This window comes from Miscanthus floridulus, chromosome 2 (assembly GCF_019320115.1).
Source record: "Miscanthus floridulus cultivar M001 chromosome 2, ASM1932011v1, whole genome shotgun sequence".
In the NCBI taxonomy this organism is placed as follows: domain Eukaryota; kingdom Viridiplantae; phylum Streptophyta; class Magnoliopsida; order Poales; family Poaceae; genus Miscanthus; species Miscanthus floridulus.
In genome coordinates, this window is record NC_089581.1 from 168,701,633 (window position 1) to 168,707,202 (window position 5,570).

The 5,570-nt window shown below is 44.2% G+C and overlaps 1 pseudogene; it reads right to left on the bottom strand.

The window, feature by feature from the left end:
• Window positions 1–613: 613 nt before the first annotated feature.
• LOC136535642 (F-box/kelch-repeat protein At1g74510-like) lies at window positions 614–2,987 on the bottom strand (annotated as a pseudogene).
• Between the last annotated feature and the right edge of the window lie 2,583 nt (window positions 2,988–5,570).

The following is a 5,570-nucleotide window of genomic DNA, read 5'->3' on the forward strand; positions in this document are numbered from 1 at the left end:
TTTGAAACATGAGGCAAGCAGAAGAGCACACTCATAGGAGTTAGGAAGTTTGCAATGAATTCATTGCATTCTCTTATTGCATCTACTAGTTCAAAATGACATCTAGCAGGCGAAATTACTAAAACGGATCGTGCAAAAGTCAAACAGCTTCATGGTTTTCAAGACTCATTTTGTGGCACAATAAGCTTGTGAGTCAAAGCGATGGTGGGTAACCATACAAACTATAAACATCAAGAGCAGGACCATGAACTCCAGGGGAAGAAATACAGGCTACTGCAACATGACTTCAAGACTGACACCAATCGAATAAGTACCTTTTAGTTTCTAATCTTTTCAAATACCAATTGTGAAACAACGCAGGACTCCATCAGACATGCATTCACAGTATGGCTAGTCCAAACATCAATTCAATCAAATACCAACATAATATATGCCATTTTAGAGCCAAGTGGATCCAGCATATGCAACATGAAAATTCAACACAGCAGTTCACGCATGTCACCACCAAGCACCAACTTGGTGGCTCATAACATCAAGAAAGGTATGCACATTATGAAACAGGCAAGATGAACGAAAAAGAATTAGCATTTCATGCAGCTACAGGCAAATCAAGTATTTCTAAACAGGTTTCTCATCAATAGATAAAAACCATCTCGAAGTTGTTTCTAGATTATTAATATAACATTTGTTTTGCATAGTCTCGTATCTTTGAAATCACGAGCAGTTGATTCAAATGCAAATGTAGAAATGGATTAGCAGGGAAACAGGAGTATTAGAACTCAAGGGTTACATGAGACTGCTGACGATCAGCTGATGTCCAGTTAATTCCGGAACTGGGCAGACGGCATAAATCGCTACGAAGAATAAGGGCTGAAGCAATTGGACAGGCTGCCTCTGTGCATACATCCTTCATAAATATCCACTGCACTTATCTTTTATTCAGTGGACTCAGCAACCCATCACGGCGCAGTTATACACGAAGTTCCCAGATGGCCGCCTGGCAATCAAATTCCACACAGGCGGCCGTTCATCTGGGATCCATGAGTTGAGCTCAATAGTACCACCAGTGTAGGTCCTTGGACCTCCGATGACAATCAAGCGGTCACCGCATGCCCGGAAAGCAAGGCCCCACCCATTCATTGACACAGACCGTTCAGGCAGTTTTCCAAGGGTGATCCACCTATTGTTCTTCTTGTCATACTTCTTGAGATCCTTCTCACTGTAATCAGCGGCGTAGAGCTCATTGCTGACAACTGCAATAAGGGGAGGAGCACCAGTCACTCCATTGAGGCCTTCAGACATGTTCTCGATTATCCTCCAAGAACCCCTCTTCAAGTCATACTCCTCCCCACAAGTCAGCACTCTGTTGTTGTTGGCCACACCACCTATCACATAGAACTTGCCATCCATGAAAACCCCAGAACACATCTTCCTTGCCCTATTCATGCTTGGGAGGGGCGTCCAGGTATGTGTCTCAGAGTCATACATCTCTGCAGAGCTCAGTATGTTGCCAATAGAATCAGTGCCTCCAGCAACGAAGGCCTTTTCCCCAACACTTGTTGACCCAAACAGGCACCGTGGAGAGTTCATTGGATCAGCCCTGGCCCATGAATTGGTTAGGATGCTGTATCTGAACACAATACGCGCCATCCCAAACACAAGCAGTTGAGTGCCCACTGCAAGTGATTCCTTGTCAGAGCACATGAAGCATTCATCAGGCGGCATCTTGGGCACTTGGATCCAGCGCTCTCGATATGGGTCATAGGCATCCCATTCAAGAACATTGCAGGAGAAGTAGACCCAATGCTCGGCCACCCCATTCTGGCGCCGAAGGCGGTAGATCTCCCCACTGCGGACCATGGCGCGGAAGTCCCTGCTGAGGGAGGCCACCGAGCCGTAGTCGGACCGGGATAGCCGGAGGAGGCAATTGATGGTCAGATCACGACCGATTGAATTCATGGGGTTGCTCCCAGTGCCCTGCTGCTCTCCGCAAACCGGAGGCATGGCGGCTGGAGCCGTGGCCCTCGGAGATGTCCGGCGTGTGTGGCTGCGGAGACGGCGGCTTGCTGCGCTTGCCGCCGCCGTCAGCTTCGTCCAGGTCTTCGACCTCGACGTCTTCCGGCGCCGGGCGCTTGCCGCTGAGAACCTCGTGGGCGAGGTACGCCCACTCCGTCTCCGGCTCGCAGGAGCTCGGCAGGGAGCGCGACACAAGGTAGGACTTCCCTTCAAGCATCATGCCTTCTCCCCAAAAAATCTTTCTATTGCTGCTTTATTTCCTCCTCCTATTCTGAGATTGATCCAGGGGGAAAAAAAAAAGAAATCTTAGCTTGCTTAGCAATCCCGTTGTTGCGATCTGCAGGCGCCAAAATCGAATTAAAAAAAAAAGCGGTGATGAAATCAAAGGGAGCTAAGGGATCAAGAACAGGGGAAGGCTTGAGATCTGAGGAGAGCGAACCTCGTGAATAAAACAGGCATAAAAATCGAATCTTGCACCTCGAACCCGACCGATCTCCTCAAATCTGTGAAGAAAAAAACCAAATCTCTCTCTCAGCGCCGCGATAAGTCGGATAACACGAATCCGAGCCAGTCAAGCAAGACGCCAAAACAGGGAAAAAAGGAGCTCACCTTAAATCAAATCCATGGCAGATCGCGGGCACCAAATCTGCGCTCAAAGATCGCGCCCTGGAGACCAATCAGGTCCTGGCCGCCACTCCGCCCCCGAGAAATCCCCTCCTCCGGCTCCCGGCCCTCCCCCACTTGGTAGTTGCCCTGGTGGCAGGCGGCCTCTCCCGTCCCCCCCTCTCGCCCTCCTACCGATGCGTAAGGATTTATACCTGTAGAGCTAGATAGATGGCTGGCTCTATCTACTGATGCCACTTGGTTACGACTGCCCCTTCTAATGCTTCTGGCCTCTGCTGCAGCCCCTGCTGCCTCCCTCGACCTCCCTCTCTTCTCTCCCCTCTCTCGTAGCGTGCTCCTCTGCTCCCCTCTCTCTCTCCGGTGCCGGTGCTAGCATTTTAAGGGCATTTAAGGGCCATGGCGATCTCGTCGTAACGATTGGACGATATATAAAATCTTATAATATATATATATATACTAATTTTATTTGTAAAACAAAAACAAATTCAATAACATATTTTTAATTGAATATGTCCGATAATTATCGAAGAACATTATAGATTAAGCAATATATGTAGATGTATGATAATTATTGAGGAACAATGTAGATTAAAAAAATAATATATTTGTTTTCTTTTTTTACTCATGATAAATGTTTTTTAGGTAATATTATAAAAGTCTAACACCCAAATTAAAAGAAAAATATGACTATATGGGTATAAAGTACTAGAAGTCTAGAATACATACAAATAATTAATTTGGATTAAAAATAAAAAGGAAAAAATATCTTAGACCTAAACAACTGATCGGTGATCGGTGGAGCCCTGCCTGGTCGTTGTCCTCGTGCGTTGTGTCCGTGTCTCTGATAGTTTAGCTCTTCGCGGCGGCGTGGCTCGTCAGCTCCGCGTGCGTAAGGTGCGAGTCGTGAATTCACGATCAGAGTGTGTTGTGTGCAGCGTGACTTTTCGCCTCCTCTCTACCCGAAGGCCGTGGGAAAAGAAAACTAGGAAAGAAATACGATGTTGTTTTTTTAGGCCGTTTAATCAGTTTATGTCTCTCTTCTCATTAGTTTATTAATACATAATAAATTATAGAATTTGGGAGTTTATATACCTAAATTTGGACCCCTCATTGGCTTAGACCCTCAGCCACAGCACCTCATGCCGTACCCTGGGGCCGGCACTGTCTCTCTCTCGTGTATGGGACTCTCCCCTCCATCGCTTCATTTCTTCTTTCCCTTTTTTCCCCCCTCGAATTTCTCTCTCCTGCTCTTGTGTGCGTCCGTCTGGTTTGGCTCGTCGGAACTGGAAACCGCGCAGGCCTCAGAAATAGAAAAGGGCGGAAGCGGCCACCGGCCAGCTCACCTGAAGCTGAGGTGGATTATCTCTGCCCTTCGCATCTTCCGCTCCACTCTAGCACTGTACACGCGACGGCGTACGTCTTTCGCGTATCCTTTCAATTTCGGCTGTGTTTAGTTCGCGAATTTTGAGAATTTGATTAATGTAGCATTTTGTTTTTATTTAATAATTATTGTTCAATCATAGATTAATTAGGCTAAAATATTCGTCTTGTAATTTTCAATTAAACTGTGTAATTAGTTTTTTTTCATCTACATTTAATGTTCTATGCATGTATCATAAGATTCGATGTGATGACTACTGTAGCACTTTTTAGGAAAGTTTTTGGGAACTAATGTCAGTCTCAGTGGGATTTCATCAAAGTTTCATAGGCATTAAATAGGCTAATGTGGCACTGTATTGATGAAGAAAGAAATGATAAGAGTTTTATGGGAGTAGAGAGAGTTTTATAGAGATAAAACTCTTCTACACTATTTCTAAAATATAAATACATTAATAACAGGACCATGAAATCCCCACTGAGACCGGCCCAAACAAACACTTCTTTTCATCCGACGCTGATTGGCAGCAGTAGAGCCTTTTTTATGTGAACTAGGAGTACAGTATGATGCTAGGAGTACGTACGGTGCTACCGCAAATATATACAACCACCGGCTTAAAGTCAATTCAACCACTATTCCGATTTAAAAATGTGTACAGATAATCAGTGCATTGATTATGAGTGTGAAGAAATAAATGAAGTGGCCCTGCAAAGAATCTTCAATTGGCCCTTGTTTAGATCACCTTCAAATTCCAAGTTTTTTCACTCTCTTTCCATCATATCAATTTTTGGACACATGTATGGAGCATTAAATGTAGGTAAAAAATAACTAATTGTACAGTTTTGGTGTAAATCACGAGACGAATCTTTTGAGCCTAGTTAGTCCATGATCGGACAAAGTTTATCAAATACAAACAAAACGTGCTACAGTATCTAGATTACAAAAATTTGCAATCTAAACAAAGCCTTGCTTCTCTTTTTCTTGGTCAAGTAATCGCTTTCTTTTGCCTATGCTAGTATGTACAATACGTAGCAGGAGTAGCTCCTTAAGTGATTGGTTTTGATCCTCATTTCTGATTTCTGTATAGGCCACTTGGTGCATTCAGGTCCTAAACTAAACGGAATCAATCGCAGTTGGAGCTAGCGCCGCTATGGAGTAAAGATTGTCTGTTCGTTTGCTCGTAAACGATCGTAAATTTCTAGCTAGGAACCGTGTTTTTCTCTCACACCAAACCAGCCAGCAATAAATAATCTACGATCATTTACGGCCTCCCAAACAGGTTTAGGTTTCAGTTTGTATTTTTCTACTAATTGGTTTCTTCTCCCACTCGTTCAGCTTATATGCCAATCTGTTAGGACTATGGATTATGTGGTTTTCTCACTGTTTATCCAATTGCGTTTGTTGCTGCATTCATTCATTCATGAGTTATTATTATTATGACAAGAAACTTGTTATATACTCCACAGTGTGTGTATGTAGTCAACGTGGAAGATCATTACTCCCATTACAGTATTACCGATTACTGATTTCATCAACAGCTATTAAAGGTTGC